Raw genomic sequence first — 17,535 nt, 5'->3', positions numbered from 1 at the left:
TGAACCCTGAGTTCTGATGAACCCTCTGATGAGCAGGTGGCACTTTGTACGGCAGCCTCGGCCACAGCGTGCGAATGGTGAATGGTTCCTGTGCTATGTAAAAGTGCTTTGATTAGTAGTTGGTTTCAGTACATTTACTTTACTTTAATGATACTCACTTTATCTCCAGGTACGCAAAATGCTTAACTAATGGTAGTGAATGCTTAAAGGTGCTCTAAGCGATGTTGGGAGACGTTATTCTTGTTGACGTTCAAAGTATTTTCAAACAAAACGAGACTAGCTCGCCCCTCCCTCCTCCTCATCCCGTCCCCTACCCTCCCTTCTGTGCTTCAGCGCACCCAACCCCCCCACCCCCTGCCCCCTCCCAAATCCTTCTTGTCGGTTATTGGCTGAACGCTGGAACACGGTTTGTTATGTTTTTGTGGTCCCGGTTGGCCACTTTGTTTGTTGTTGTTGTTTGTGGACCCTGGGCTGTCTACAGAGACCATGTTTATTTACAGTGTGTTCAGGGGACAGGCAGCTCGCGGATAGTGAGGAGAGGTTTACTCTATAATTCTGGATATTAGAAGAGTTTAGGTAGAGCAGAAATGTAATAAAACAAAACAACTTTTTTTTTCAAAACTCTTAATGTGGATATAAGAGATTGGTTAAAATGAGATTAGTGTGACATAGATGAACACTTCAAATACTTCAGAAACATAAATCATCCTTTAACAATTATTGCTGATATATTCCTTAACATAAACATTCAAATTCAAAAGTAGAAAGTTCCAGCATACAAAATAACAAACAATATTAGTTTGCTATGGTTTCAGATGAGACTTTTAGAAAACACATGGCATACATTCCTTATTGTATAAACATTCAAGAATTTCTAAAAACACGCCTTTACATATTGTTGAACTTCAGAACTTCAAATTAAATGTTTCTTGATTTAACATAACAGGTTGATTAATATTATCTACATATCTAAAAAACATTTAAAATATAAATCTTAGAAATTGATACACAGAAGTGATAACATGTGTATGTTGTTACAGTATAACTTTTTAGTGAGTTCAACATAAAAAAATCTAATGAAAATAGAATAGAATTTTTTTATATCCAATCAGTTCCCCACCCCAATTATTAAACATAAAACTACATCTAAAAAAGTCAAAATATGTAACAAAATATCATAAAACATAATATCTGACAGTGTTTTCCTGAAATAAAGTTCAATGTAATTGAACTGTCACATCCAGTTTTTGTGCATCCTGTAAAATAATAATGCAATAGGAGTCACTTTCAATCAAACAGAGACCCATTTGACCCATTTGACCCATTTGGCTCATTTGGCCCATTTGGCCCATTTGGCTTTGTCTTGTCTAATTTCCCTGTTAACCTATTATTACTTAGTGTTATGACCTTGGGGATATATTTCGTGGGTTGTTTTGCCCTGCACTGTCTGTTTTTCTCCTGAGGGTGCACAGGTGGTGTGGAGCAGGTGTGAGCACCGGATTGGTCCAGCACAGCTGATTGCTGTCTCCTGGTTGGTCGCTGGGAGGACAGCAGCCATCTTAAGCCTCATCAGACAGGAGCTCCGCCCCCCTCTCTTCACCCTGCCATTTTCCACCATGTGCCTGTGTAACCTGTATGTTGTGTTCCATTCCAAGTTATTGTGAGTACGGTTAGCTGCCTTCAGTGCAAAATGGTTGTTTTGAGTTTGTTGAGTGACATTTTTGTTTTAGTTTGGAATACACTTTTCTTTGTCATATGTTGTTAGTAGCAGCCTGGTAGGAGGGAGGAGTCCTGTGTTTTGTTTGTGTTCCTTTTTCTCCTGTTTTGTGGTTTGAAGCTTAGGTTAGAGCTTTGTCTTTTCTTTACTATTTGTTTTGGTTAGGTAAGTTTAGTTTGCCTTTTAGAATTGTTTTGTTTGTTGTGTTGGGGCCTCATCTCCAAAATAAATGACACCTGCTACTTTGAACCTCTTTGTCCTGGCCATGTTTGGAAGTGGGAAGAGTGCGGGGAGGGGCACCTGTTATGTTGCGTCTGCATAACCCCTAGACATCCGGTCGTAACACTTAGAAACACATATCCTAAACTTACATATTGTTTTGTTCCTTTATTAAAATGAGCATTTATCTGTAAACGCTGATTTGTTCTTTGATTTGTAAACAACAATCATGATTTTTAGTAGGGTCTTGGTTGTTTAAACTCACTCACAGGTTGACCATTTCATCCAGACTTTTAATAGCTTCTTCTTTAGAGTGCTTTCCACTCACTGGGAATTTCACTATCGTCCTGGAATTTTTTTGTTATAATATTGTTCCAGTTTGTTCTGAAATCGACAAACAAACCATGTCCAATATTTCAGTTTACTCATCAGGGGTGATTGTCCAGTTAGCATACCGTGGGCCAGCAGTTCGGTACTGTTTAAAGGGAATGAGCTCTTCTGAATCTCGATCAGGGTAAAAACTTCCATCGCTTGTAACATTTGTTGTGCAGAAGTAAACACTCAGTATCTCTGTGTCTCTGTAGTGAAAACCAGATGCATGACAGATACAAGGCCTTTCTCTGTCTCCTCTTTTAGAAAGTCAAATTATTTATGTCACTGAAGTTTTGACAACAGATGGTGTTGAATGTTAGCTGATCTTTTAACAAACTGGATAGAAAATCTGGTCTCCTCATAATGCTCATTAATAACAGAAGAGTGTAAACACCAATGACTTTATGAAGGCTCTGTTTATTACAGTAAAAGAAAATAACCCTTTTTTTACAGACTGATATTTCTGTTAGTAATTATGGATATCAATATATTGTAGCAATAACAGGAGTCTAATTAAGCAAACAACAAAAACAATCCCAATATGGTAGTAGTAGGAGTGATAAGTAGCAGTAAAAAGATCATTTAAAATGAGATGAAGTATAAAATATTTGAATATTCCAAGTACTTAGGAAACATAAAGCATCGTTCATCAACATCTTGGAGAAAAACATACAAAGTAGTAAACAAATAACAACATAAAAAAAAAAATATGAACATAAATGTTTGTGTAAAAACAATTTTCAGAAGTTGGACAACAGCTAAAAAGGTGGACAAAACAAATGAAAAGGATTTAACTAATCATCTTCTCACAGCTCTTTCCTTTTTATATAAAAGTCTCACTCACAAGTTTCATGTATTTTTATAAACAACACTTCATCTCTAACAATCTCAGAAAGTCCACCTTATAACTCATTCTTTATATTAGTTATGTTACATAAATTCCTTTAAAACCCCTCAAAAACTGTTTACAAAAAATAAAATTACAGAGACATTTATATACAACTAAATTAGTATCAATACACAACTTGTTGTGTGTTATGATGCCTTTTAATGAGATCTCCTGTTTTGAATGAATTTAATTACACATCTTTCAACTTGTCTCAGCTCAACATCCTCCACCTTTCTTCACTCTTTAAAGTTATAGGGTGTAGTTATTGTCTCCCCCATGAGGAACTCTAAGTAATGACAAAACTGTCAGCGTGTCCACATGATAAAAGCCTCCTGTGATTGTCATGCATCTTGCCTTTAAAAAATACACATCTTTGGATAATTAAAAATATCTCAGAAAAAATTATATAGACTGATATTTTTTCTAACCACACTCAGAAGTTTCATCTCATGTCTGTTTAATGAGATGTTCACATAAAAGTAAAAAGGTAAAAACAAAAAGTAAAATCTTCACTTACATCCCTGTTTATAAAGGAAAGAAAAATACATCCATTATATGTAATATGACAACTTAGAAACTCCATTCCTTCTTTGAATAACTTTTTCTTTAAATATTCACATACAAATTGCATTTTTATCATCTTGTAAAATAAAGAAAAAAACATTTCAATTAAAAAGAACTTAAATCAAACTGTTTTCTTTGCTTCAGGACATTTTCAGGAATCCTTTCTCCTTAATGTTATACTGCACCTCACTCTCTACTTAATTTGTTTTAAATACATAAATTATAGATGGTGACCGTTTCATTCATTTTGGAATCACTTTATCTTCATTATTGCTATTGTTGCCCTTCAATCATATAAATAATTGATATTTCTTTTAAACACCTAAAGGCACTTAGGGCTTTCTGTTACTTTGAGTAGGGTCCTGGTTGTTTCTGGCTCACTCACAGATTGTACATGTCATCCAGACTTTTAATAGCTTCTTGTTTACTGTGGTTTCTCCACTCTCTGGGAATTTCTCCTCTTCCCTGGAATTTTAACTTAAGAGTGATCTTACTGTTGTTTTATAAATAGACAGACAAACCATTTTGAATCGCGATCAGGGTAAAAACTTCCATCACTTGCAACATTTGTTGTGCAAAAATGTTGTCGTTTAGGTATGAGGATGTGTTGGAAAACAAGTATCATTATGATTTTCAGCAGGGTTGTTGTTGTGTTGGCTCACTCACAGACTGAACATTTCATCCAGACTTTTGATAGCTTCTTCTTTAGAGTGTGTTTTCCACTCACTGGGAATTTCACCATTGTCCTGGAATTTTAATCCATAGTGATCTTCCAGTTGCTTCTGAAATCGACACACAAACCATGTCCAATATTTCAGCTTAGACTCATCAGGGTGATTCTCCAGTTAGCAAACCGTGGGCCAGCAGTTCGGTACTGTTTAAAGGGAATGAGCTTTTCTGGATCTTCACCAGGGTAAAACCTCCATCACTTGTAACATCTGTTGTGCAGAAATCAACACTCAGTATCTCTGTGTCTCTGTAGTGAAAACCATTGACTGCAGCAGATCGATGAAAGGGCACGCTGTGGTCACCAGGACTGTGATCTTTCAATGTGTTGGTACAAACAGCTGCACAGAATGGACACGTTACCTAGCAACAGTTACACAGCTGATCGATGAGGATTTGATCAGGCTTCATCCTGAATTCCTCCATCTTATCCAGTGAGAGGCTGCTCACTTCCTTTATGACAGATTCAAGGCCTTTCTCTGTCTCCACTTTTAGAAAGTCAAAATTGTTTATGTCACTGAAGTTTTGACAACAGATGGTGTTGAATGTTAGCTGGTCTTTTAACAAACTGGAAAGTTCCTTCAACCACATGTCTGGGTCTCCTCTTTGTTTTTTGACTTTCTCTGTTGCATCAAATAAAGCTCGACGCACAAGGGTTTTAATGTCGTCAACATTTTTCTTGAGTATATTCCGTGCTTTATCTGTGTTGTCTGTGAAGATGTATTTCTGTACTTCCCCTTTTATAAAGGCCTCTGCTTGCTTCCTTGGGTGCCGGATGTAGGTGATAAAACCATCAAAATCTTCTTTCTCAGCCAGTGACTTTAACAAATGTTTCTCCAAGTTCAGCCTGTTCCCACTGAATGCTGGGAAACGGCACTTCATCTCTCCAGCGAGATCAATGGCAGTCTTGTTACAGACAGCCTCAACAGTGGAAACCTTCAGTTTTTCACACATCAGTTCTCCAAGTACAACAGCAGATGAGTTTCCTTTGCAGAAGCTTCTGAAAATGTTGTAATATTGCGTTTTCTTGCTTTCTACGTAACTGAGTGCATCATTGTTTTCTTTGAATTTCTTGTGGGATTCTGAAAGCCAACTCTCTGCTGTGTAAAACACATACAGTATGAGATCAACTGTAAACTCCTTCTTTAGAGCATATTTCCTCTTTGATTCAAATTCTGTCACTTTTTCTTTTACATTGTTGGCCACTTCTCTCAAGTAAGTTAGACTGTAGCTTCTTGTAGCGACAGGCTTCTTCTTAATTATGTCTATGGTCTGTTGTTCAACATTGTCAATGAGGGATCTGATCTGTTGCTGTTCTTCATATGAGAGAAATCTCCCTGATATATGATTTTCAACTTGTGGTGTTGACACAATTCCAATAATTCTTTTTAAAGACAGCCAGGCAGTTGACAATGAATAACTTCCTTGCCCTTTTTTGTTCTTTTTTTCCCTTGCATCTCCTTCTGATTGGTGGCTTGTATCACAGGGCTCTCTGTGCTTTGTGAGGGTTACATAATATTCATAATCACCAACGTCTGATATTTCTGTGTATTTGCCAAATACTTCGGATGTATCTATCAGAGAGGGGTCAAAACCGAGCTCCTGAAGAATAGTTGACTGATCATCTTTCAAGTTGATGTCCCCAATGGGTTTTATATCTGCAGTTAGTTCCTTAACCCAGCCCCTCCAGACAGAGTCAAAGTGCTTCTTGAGTTCCTCTTCATCTTTTGCCTTGTCCTTTAACTGATGAGCGAGCTCTTTGCTCTTTTGTAGCAGCTTGTTCTCAAACTCTGTCTTCTTATCATCCAGCTTTTTACAAGCATTCTTCTGCTGGAGGACTTCATCCAGTTTTCTTTTAACTCCTCTCACTTGTTCATCATGAAACTCCTTGATTTTGTTTTCAAATTGTCCTCGCCACTGAACCAACATTTCTTTGTCTCTGTCATCATCAAAGTATGTTGTCATTGCTTTTTTGATTTCTTCATAGGTTTTGTTCATTTCTTTATGAAGATAATTGAGCTCGACCTTGTCAAGGTTTCCATTTTTAATCGTGGTATGAAGCTGGTTCTCAATGGTCAACATGTTGCTCCTCAGGGCCCAGGTCCAGTTCCCATACTGGACCTCAAGTTTTCTGTACACTGCAATTTCAAGTGTGTTTTTGAAGCTGAAAACAAAGTTTTCGTTCATCAGGGCGTTCCACAGGTCATCAATTTTGCTTTTGAATTGTGAGAGAGTAATCCCAGCAGACTTTGAAGCTTTAGAGAGGATGAAGGTCTTCAGCTCTTGGATGCTCTCACTGTAACCTGGATTTGGAGGAGCCATAGGTGGACTTCCCTCCCATAGTTGGGCAAAGTATTTCACATCTTTCTGCACATCAAAAGCAATGACGTCACTGAAACACTCAGCATCACAGACCTCTTCTTTGGCTGCTAGTTTGGCCATCTGGTCCAGTTTTTCTTGCAGCCGTCTCTTTCCATCCATGTTTTTCTCTGCAGCTGCAATATCTGTAACATTCTGGTGAACAAACGCACAACTTGGAGAAAGTTTAACTTTCTTCATCCTCATGAACGCCTGAACAACAATCTGCAGAACATCTTGCATCTCAGCTGGATTCTCTCCAAAGATGTTGATCAGTGTCATGTTTCCCAGACCAACAACAAATGTTGCCAGTTCATTGTCGTGGTGAAGAGTGGCGTTACCTTCCAACTCAAGAGCACGCAGTCCTTCAGTGTCCACCACCAGAACATAGTCAAACTGAAAGTCTTTCTTGATCTCCTCTGACACTTTGACCAGCTGCATGAAGGCCCCCCTGGTGCACCTGCCAGCACCCACTGCAAACTGTAACCCAAACATGGCATTCAGCATTGTTGATTTTCCACTGCTTTGTACGCCTAAAACAGACAAAACAAAAACTCTCTTGTCGCCCAGTTTCTTTATGACTTCATCTAAAAGACTAGAGATCCAAGTCAAAGGCACATGACCTGCATCACCATCCATCAGCTCCATTGGGTGTCCTGATATCATCAGCTCTGCAGCCAGCTCAGGGTATTTAGACCAGTCAGGCTGTCCCCTCTGTGTCTGTTTCTGCAGAGATGCATGTGCTTCATAGATCTGTCCCATTTCTCTAAAGATGTGCTCCAAACCAAAAGTTGCTGACTGTAATTCTGTTGATATTTGATTAAGCTCAGTTTGCTTTCTTTTTAAGAGATCAGATTTGTCATGCTTCTTCTTCAAAGCCAAGACCTCAGACCACTTTTCATCATAGCTTTGGAGAATTGAAGTGAGATCATTTGAGGAGAGGGCATCTATTAAGATCTGAGTCCACTTCAGGAAATACTCTTTGTCTGTTGATGGCAAAGATGAGAGGCTTTCAATGAACAACGTCATCGGTTTATTACAAGAAACAGTGCATTGATCTCGTCGTATTTGCATCAGTTCCTTTTGCTTTTGACATTTCTCCTTCTCAATGTGTCCTTTGAGGTGATACAGTTCTTTGTTTGTTTTGCACCACTTATGCCACAGTTGGCCTTGACAAGGGAGAAATGTATCTTTGATCTTTGAAACTTCCATCCTCTGAAGCAAATTTACAATTTCCTTTGCATCAGATTTCCCTTCTTGGCAGACTTTGTCATCTTCATCCACTCTGATTCCATAGACCTCAGTCATGGATTCAAGCTGGAAGGATGCATGTGGTACAGACAAAATATCTCCAATGATTTTTTTTAGCTCTTCAGACAATTTTTGAATTATCTTTGATTTCAGTTATCTTCCAGCTTTTTCTTATTTGTCTGAATGTCCACAGAGGACAGTCAATATCCATTGAGATTGGGTCAGGAACAAGCAAAGGTAAGGCATACTGACATTGTGATAGCTTTGTAATCATGTTCTGCTTAAAAAAGTTGTCTGAGCAGTGAAATACTGCCATTTGAACATCCATTGGATGTACATGAGTCTGTTCTGATTGATCACAGTCTACAGTGGTGCGGCAAAAAGCATCAAATTCATCGTCATCTGTCTCAACAGTGTCTGACACTAGAACAGGCTTTAAATGACTCACCTCAGGACTGTCTTGTCTTACAGGAATATATCTGGCTCTGTAGTCTAACATCATTAACCTCTGAAGAAAAGTATGAGCTAGATCTTTCTCAGATGTGTCATGGTCCTGTTTCACAGGTGGAACTATTTTAAAAAAATCTGCTGGTGTAAACTTCTGTTTGTCTTGAAGGTGAAGTCTTGCAAACAGTGTTTCAGTTTCAGATCTGGAATATCTCTTGAGATCTGCCCCAAACCCCTTGTTCTTTTAAAATAAGGCTTAAAACTTTTCTTTTTGCCACTGTTTTCCATTAGGTCATTAGTTGGTCAATCCTACACTTCTATGCTTTTGAATTCTTTTAAATCTACAGTTTTATGCTGTTTTATTTGCTTTGTATGCTTATGTAAAGCACTTTGAATTGCCTTTGTGTCTGACTTGTGCTATATAAATAAACTGCCTTACCTCGCCTGAGTATCTCTTTTTCTATTTCAGCTTGTGTTGAAGCTGGTTGGAGACATGTTTGAAGTGGAGCTTCCTAATGGACAGGAAGTCCAGTTCCCTAACCGTCACAACATGGACGTCATCAGCTACATTAAAATCGTTGGGGACTTCAACCTGACCTCCTTCAAGATATGCTAAGAGACGAAACTGCTGTAACACATGAATACTGCGTGTATCAGTTTGGTTAAAGTCGAGACTTTGAGACTTTGTCGGTTATTGTTAGACATATAAATCAACGTAGATCTTCAGTGAATTGGAAATGTACCTTTATTTAAAAATGCTGTGTTGTGCACAAGAATATAAAATGTTTAAATCCAAATGATCATGTTTTGTTTTATTTGAAGGGTTGTAACACTAACATTATCAGCCTAGTAATGAGAGAGCAGCAAATGACTATGAAAATAAATTCACTAAGGTCATTTTAGAAAAACTAAGAAATCTGGTCTTTCAGTAGATATGAAGTAATTACTTTTATTCTAACATAACAGCTAAAAAATATTCTTCTCAATGACTTACATTCTTACATTGTTTACATCACATTTGGATTCAGAATAGTAATGACTGAAAGATTCTAAATAAAAAACAACAATGTGTGGATATAACATATTTATTGAAATGAGTTAAACATTGTATGGACAAAATAACAGATTGGTTGAAATGAGTTAAACATAAAATACACATTAAAACTTCAAATACTTAAGAAACAAAGCATTCTTCATCAGTTCTGTTCGAAATGTTCAACATAATTCATTGTGAAATGCAGAGACTTGTGGCAAACAGAGAACCTGTTTCATCTAGTTAGGGTGAGATGAAGAGCAGAAAGAGCCTCCATGTACACTCAGGGAGGAAGCATGAAACTGAAGAATTAGTTACATTGCAAATTAGACTTGAATATCATTATTTGTTACAAACATGCTTATCAACAGGTGCCTAATACTTATTTTAGGCCTTTATCCTTGATATGATTACGGTTTAGCAGTCTCAGGTTATACTTCATTATGTTTTGGCATCTTCAAGCACATAAACATTTAAACACAGCGATTTTCATAACAAGATGTACAACATGCAAAAATACAAACTGACAAGACAATACTTGTTTAAAATGATTTTCAGATGTAATTATTTTGAAATGATTAAGGTTAACAAAGAAATATGTTTTCCATTACTTTTTTGCATTAGTAATTGCAGTTGATAATTCTTGACAATATATGCTTCTCACATCTATTTGCATGTTCATTGAACTTCAAAACATACATTTGAATGTATTTAATAAGAAATGCAATAACAACTTATATTTACAGTCAGGGTTATTATCATATGTCAAAAACAGCCACTGTGCGACAGTAAATAGAAGAGTCATATATATATTGTTCTGAGAGTCTTTGGAAATCTTAATTGACTTATTTTGTCGTTTAGGTATGAGGATGTGTTGGAAAACAAGTATCATTATGATTTTCAGCAGTGTTGTTGTTGTGTTGGCTCACTCACAGGTTGAACATTTCATCCAGACTTTTAATAGCTTCTTCTTTAGAGTGTGTTTTCCACTCACTGGGAATTTCACCACGGCCCTGGAATTTTAATTTATAGTGATCTTCCAGTTGCTTCTGAAATCGACAAACAAACCATGTCCAATATTTCAGCTTAGACTCATCAGGGGTGATTCTCCAGTTAGCATACCGTGGGCCAGCAGTTCGGTACTGTTTAAAGGGAATGAGCTCTTCTGAATCTCGATTAGGGTAAAAACGTCCATCACTTGCAACTTTTGTTGTGCAGAAATCAACACTCAGTATCTCTGTGTTTCTGTAGTGAAAACCATTGACCGCAGCAGATCGATGAAAGGGCACGCTGTGGTCATCAGGACTGTGATCTTCCAATGTGTTGGTACAAACAGCTGCACAGAATGGACACTTTACCCAGCAACAGTTACACAGCTGATCGATGAGGATTTGATCAGGCTTCATCTTGAATTCCTCCATCTTATCCAGTGAGAGGCTGATCACTTCCTTTATGACAGATTCAAGGCCTTTCTCTGTCTCCACTTTTAGAAAGTCAAAATTGTTTATGTCACTGAAGTTTTGACAACAGAAGGTGTTGAATGTTAGCTGGTCTTTTAGCAAAGTCGAAAATTCCTTCACCCACATGTCTGGGTCTCCTCTTTGTTTTTTGACTTCCTCTGTAGCATCAAATAAAGCTTGACTCACACGTGTTTTGATGTCTTCAACATTTTTCTTGAGTATATTCCGTGCTTTATCATTGTTGTCTGTGAAGATGTATTTCTGTACTTCCTCTTTTATAAAAGCCTCTGCTTGCTTCCTTGGGTGTCGGATGTAGGTGATAAAACCATCAAAATCTTCTTTCTCAGCCAGTGACTTTAACAAATGTTTCTCCAAGTTCAGCCTGTTCCCACTGAATGCTGGGAAAGTGCACTTCATCTCTCCAGCGACATCAATGGCAGTCTTGTTACAGACAGCCTCAACAGTGGAAACCTTCAGTTTTTCACACATCAGTTCTCCAAGTACAACAGCAGATGAGTTTCCTTTGCAGAAGCTTCTGAAAATGTTGTAATATTGCCTTTTCTTGCTTTCTACGTAACTGAGTGCATCGTTGTTTCCTTTGAATTTCTTGTGGGACTCTGAAAGCCAACTCTCTGCTCTGTGAAATACATACAATATGAGATCAACTGTAAACTCCTTCTTTATAGCTTTTTTTATCTCTAATTCAAATTCTGTGACCTTTTTTTTCACATTGTTGGCCACTTCTTGCAAGTAAGTTGGACTGTAGCCTCTTGTAGCGACAGGTTTGCTCTTAATTGCATCCAGCGACTGTTTTTCAACATCATCAATGAGGGATCTGATCAATTGCTGTTCATACTGACCTCTCCCCTGAGACAACCATTTTACCATTTTGTTTGAATGTGATACATAATGACTGTTATCACCAACTTCTGATATGTTTTTGTATTTGCCACTTCTTTTAGATTCATTAATCAGAGACCATTCAAAACCAAGCTCCTGAAGGATAGTTGACTGATCTTCTTCATAGTTGATATCCTCAATAGGTTTTGTATCTGCAGTTAGTTCCCTAACCAAGCCCCTCCAGACAGAGTCAAAGTGCTTCTTGAGTTCCTCTTCATCTTTTGCCTTGTCCTTTAACTGATGAGCGAGCTCTTTGCTCTTTTGTAGCAGCTTGTTCTCAAACTCTGTCTTCTTATCATCCAGCTTTTTACAAGCATTCTTCTGCTGGATGAGTTCATCCAGTTTTCTTTTAACTCCTCTCACTTGTTCATCATGAAACTCCTTGATTTTGTTTTCAAATTGTCCTCGCCACTGAACCAACATTTCTTTGTCTTTGTCATCATTAAAGTATGTTGTCATTGCTTTTTGATTTCTTCATAGGTTTTGTTCATTTCTTTATGAAGATAATTGAGCTCGACCTTGTCAAGGTTTCCATTTTCAATTCTGGTATAAAGCCCGTTCTCAATGGTCAACATGTTGCTCCTCAGGGCCCAGGTCCAGTTCCCATACTGGACCTCAAGTTTTCTGTACAGTGCAATTTCAAGTGTGTTTTTGAAACTGAAAACAAAGTTTTCGTTCATCAGGGCGTTCCACAGGTCATGAATTTTGTTTTTAAATTGCGAGAGAGAGTCCCAGCAGACTGTGAAGCTTTAGAGAGGATGAAGGTCTTCAGCTCTTGGATGCTCTCAGTGTAACCTGGATTTGGAGGAGCCATGGGTGGACTTCCTCCCATAGTTGGGCAAAGTATTTCACATCTTTCTGCACATCAAAAGCAATGACGTCACTGAAACACTCAGCATCACAGACCTCTTCTTTGGCTGCTAGTTTGGCCATCTGGTCCAGTTTTTCTTGCAGCCGTCTCTTTCCATCCATGTTTTTCTCTGCAGCTGCAATATCTGTAACATTCTGGTGAACAAACACACAACTTGGAGAAAGTTTAACTTTCTTCATCCTCATGAACGCCTGAACAACAATCTGCAGAACATCTTGCATCTTAGCTGGATTCTCTCCCATGATGTTGATCAGTGTCATGTTTCCCAGACCAACAACAAATGTTGCCAGTTCATTGTCGTGGTGAAGAGTGGCGTTACCTTCCAACTCAAGAGCACGCAGTCCTTCAGTGTCCACCACCAGAACATAGTCAAACTGAAAGTCTTTCTTGATCTCCTCTGACACTTTGACCAGCTGCATGAAGGCACCCTTGGTGCACCTGCCAGCACTCACTGTAAACTGTAACCCAAACATGGCATTCATCATTGTTGATTTTCCACTGCTTTGTACGCCTAAAACAGACAAAACAAAAACTCTCTTGTCGCCCAGTTTCTTTATGACTTCATCTAAAAGACTAGAGATCCAAGTCAAAGGCACATGACCTGCATCACCATCCATCAGCTCCATTGGGTGTCCTGATATCATCAGCTCTGCAGCCAGCTCAGGATATTTAGACCAGTCAGGCTGTCCCCTCTTTGTCGGTTTCTGTAGAGATGCATGTGCTTCATAGATCTGTCCCATTTCTCTAAAGATGTGCTCCAAGCCAAACGTTGCTGACTGTAATTCTGTTGATATTTGATTAAGCTCAGTTTGCTTTCTTTTTAACTGATCAGATTTGTCATGCTTCTTCTTCAAAGCCAAGACCTCAGACCACTTTTCATCATAGCTTTGGAGAATTGAAGTGAGATCATTTGAGGAGAGGGCATCTATTAAGATCTGAGTCCACTTCAGGAAATACTCCTTGTCTGTTGATGGCAAAGATGAGAGGCTTTCAATGAACAACGTCATCGGTTTATTACAAGAAGCACTGCATTGATCTCGTCGTATTTGCATCAGTTCCTTTTGCTTTTGACATTTCTCCTTCTCAATGTGTCCTTTGAGGTGATACAGTTCTTTGTTTGTTTTGCACCACTTATGCCACAGTTGGCCTTGACAAGGGAGAAATGTATCTTTGATCTTTGAAACTTCCATCCTCTGAAGCAAATTTACAATTTCCTTTGCATCAGATTTCCCTTCTTGGCAGACTTTGTCATCTTCATCCACTCTGATTCCAGAGACCTCAGTCATGGATTCAAGCTGGAAGGATGCATGTGGTACAGACAAAATATCTCCAATGATTTTTTTTAGCTCTTCAGAAACATCTGACTGGCTTCTGTCCTTAAGACCCATTTTGTATTTTCCCATTTTTGTCTCAACAGCACCACAATTGTCATCAACCATTAGACAAATGAGAGGCTTCGGAGACTTGAGAAGGGCTGAGATAACTGCAGAACTTTTGTCACCTTTTTCCAGAGTTGGTATAAGAACGACATTGACTGAAGATTTTTCCGTCAGTATGTCACGCTGTTTTTCAAATAACAGAGCATCACCATGGAGATTACAGAAGGCAATGCAGTCAGTGAAGGCATCATTGGGTTTTCCAGCAGGGCAGTACCAGGCAATCTCTGCCACACCATCCATCAGATGACGAGACTTGGTGCTACCTGGACAGTTTCTGTGGAAGAAGGTGTTGTGACGGTCGTCGATCAAAGTGTTCATCAGCTGAGATTTAGACAGAGATAGTGAACCCAAGCGGAGAAATGACACCATGGGTGTCTCAGCTTTGCAGATGGGCAAACTCTTCATGGTGACAATGTTTGAATTATCTTTGATTTCAGTTATCTTCCAGCTTTTTCTTATTTGTCTGAATGTCCACAGAGGACAGTCAATATCCATTGAGATTGGGTCAGGAACAAGCAACGGTAAGGCATACTGACATTGTGATAGCTTTGTAATCATGTTCTGCTTAAAAAAGCTGTCTGAGCTGTGAAATACTGCCATTTGAACATCCATTGGATGCACATGAGTCTGTTCTGATTGATCACAGTCTACAGTGGTGCGGCAAAAAGCATCAAATTCATCGTCATCTGTCTCAACAGTCTCAAACAGTAGATCAGGCTTTAAATGACTCACCTCAGGACTGTCTTGTTTTACAGGAATATATCTGGCTCTGTAGTCTAACATCATTAACCTCTGAAGAAAAGTATGAGCTAGATCTTTCTCAGATGTGTCATGGTCCTGTTTCACAGGTGGAACTATTTTAAGAAAATCTGCTGGTGTAAACTTCTGTTTGTCTTGAAGGTGAAGTCTGGCAAACAGTGTTTCAGTTTCTCTTTGATATTGTTTCTTCTTGTTGATCTCTTCAGAAATCTCCAATGACTGCTGCAAATAAGTAAATAAACATGTACTCTATGATAAATATGAACGTACAATACAACAGGATATACAGTGAATAGTCTTAAGATTTTGTAAATGAAGTATTCTTACCTCATTGTTTCCACTTGTATCTTTATCTGAGCTACCTGCAGCAAATGATGAACTGCATTATAAAAGAGTCAGAGCAATTTCTAATATTAATGTTCACTGTAAGCAATTTTTTTATGTAACTAGCTCTATTCTTGAGTTATTCATGTTATTGTACTATTAAAGTATTTATTCAAATGTTACCCTCATCAGTTGTTTGAGATTGTACAGGCTTGCTTTCAGATTCTCCTCCTACTGTTGAGCTGTCTTCATTCTTTGATTGTTCACCGTCACCAGATTCATCCCCTGGATCACACTAAGTGAACAAATCATTTCATTTAACATTGGTTAGAACCAGTGAGATTATACCAATTCAGAGAACAACAAACAAAAAATAAAAGCGAGTGTTTTTTTTTCTGTGCTATGGACCTTCAATTTTCTCAGGAACAAGCAACGGTAAGGCATACTGACATTGTGATAGCTTTGTAATCATGTTCTGCTTAAAAAAGCGGTCTGAGCAGTGAAATACTGCCATTTGAACATCCATTGGATGCACATGAGTCTGTTTTGATTGATCACAGTCTACAGTGGTTCTTAAAAGAGCATGTATGTCTAAGTCATCATTGTCTTTCTCAATAGGGTCAGACACTGGATCAGGTTTTAAATGGCTCACCTCAGGACTGGCTTGTCTAAGTATGAGCTAGATCTGGGGTGTCAAACTCAATTTCACTAAGTGCCACACTGCAAATGACGATCACAATAAGGGCCAGATCTTCCCATGTCTCGCATACCACCCTCAGCCGTGTGGACAAGAGGAATGGGAACTACATGAGACTGCTGTTCATTGACTACAGCTCAGCTTTTAATACAATATCCCCCTCAAGACTGTTTTGTAAGCTGGGTGATTTGGGTCTGAACAGTGGTCTATGTGCATGGGTCTTGGACTTCCTCACAGGCAGATCCCAGGCTGTGAGAATTGGTGAACACATGTCCAGCTCCATCTCCATCAATACCGGGGCACCACAAGGGTGTGTGCTTAGCCCACTGCTGTACTCACTGTACACGTATGACTGTGCAGCCGTGAACAGCTCCAATTCCATCATAAAATTTGCGGATGATACAGTTTTGTTGGGGCCCATCTCCAATAATAATGAGATGGCCTACAGGGAGGAGGTAGAGAATCTTGCATTATGGTGCCAGACTAACTGCCTCCAACTTAACATCAGCAAAACAATGGAGCTTGTAGTGGATTTCAGGAGGGGTCAGCACTCCTATGCACCCCTCAACATCAACGGGGTTCCAGTAGAGCGTGTGAGCTATGATAAATATGAACATACAATACAACGGGACATACAGTGAATAATCTTAAGATTTTGTAAATGAAGTATTCTTACCTCATTGTTTCCACTTGTATCTTTATCTGAGCTACCTGCAGCAAAATGATGAACTGCATTATAAAAGAGTCAGAGCAATTTCTAATATTAATGTTCACTGTAAGCTATTTTTTTATGTAACTAGCTCTATTCTTGAGTTATTCATGTTATTGTACTATTAAAGTATTTATTCAAATGTTACCCTCATCAGTTATTTGAGACTGTACAGGCTTGCTTTCAGATTCTCCTCCTACTGTTGAGCTGTCTTCATTCTTTGATTGTTCACCGTCACCAGATTCATCCCCTGGATCACACTAAGTGAACAAATCATTTCATTTAACATTGGTTAGAACCAGTGAGATTATACCAATTCAGAGAACAACAAACAAAAAATAAAAGCGAGTGTTTTTTTTTCTGTGCTATGGACCTTCAATTTTCTCAGGAACAAGCAAAGGTAAGGCATACTGACATTGTGATAGCTTTGTAATCATGTTCTGCTTAAAAAAGCGGTCTGAGCAGTGAAATACTGCCATTTGAACATCCATTGGATGCACATGAGTCTGTTTTGATTGATCACAGTCTACAATGGTTCTTAAAAGAGCATCTATGTCTAAGTCATCATTGTCTTTCTCAATAGGGTCAGACACTGGATCAGGTTTTAAATGGCTCACCTCAGGACTGGCTTGTAGAGCGTGTGAGCTGTTTTAAATATCAGGGTGTCACCATTTCTGAGGACCTTACTTGGTCTGCTCACACCCAGACTACAGCCAGGAAAGCTAATCAGCGCCTGTACCATCTAAGGCAGCTGAGGAAGTTTGGAGCCTCCACAGCAATTTTAATATCTTTTTACTCTG

At 38.6% G+C, this 17,535-nt stretch overlaps 2 pseudogenes; both read right to left on the bottom strand.

Annotated features, from left to right (window-relative positions):
- Positions 1 to 4,025: 4,025 nt before the first annotated feature.
- Positions 4,026 to 7,874, bottom strand: LOC114569283 (interferon-induced very large GTPase 1-like; annotated as a pseudogene).
- Positions 7,875 to 9,706: 1,832 nt separating this feature from the next.
- The window catches only part of LOC114569036 (interferon-induced very large GTPase 1-like), a 103,820-nt pseudogene continuing 95,991 nt past the window's right edge, over positions 9,707 to 17,535 (bottom strand).

This window comes from Perca flavescens, chromosome 15 (assembly GCF_004354835.1).
Source record: "Perca flavescens isolate YP-PL-M2 chromosome 15, PFLA_1.0, whole genome shotgun sequence".
Lineage (NCBI taxonomy): Eukaryota > Metazoa > Chordata > Actinopteri > Perciformes > Percidae > Perca > Perca flavescens.
The sequence above is the reverse complement of the archived record's forward strand: the minus strand, read 5'-3'. Positions and strand labels throughout refer to the sequence as shown.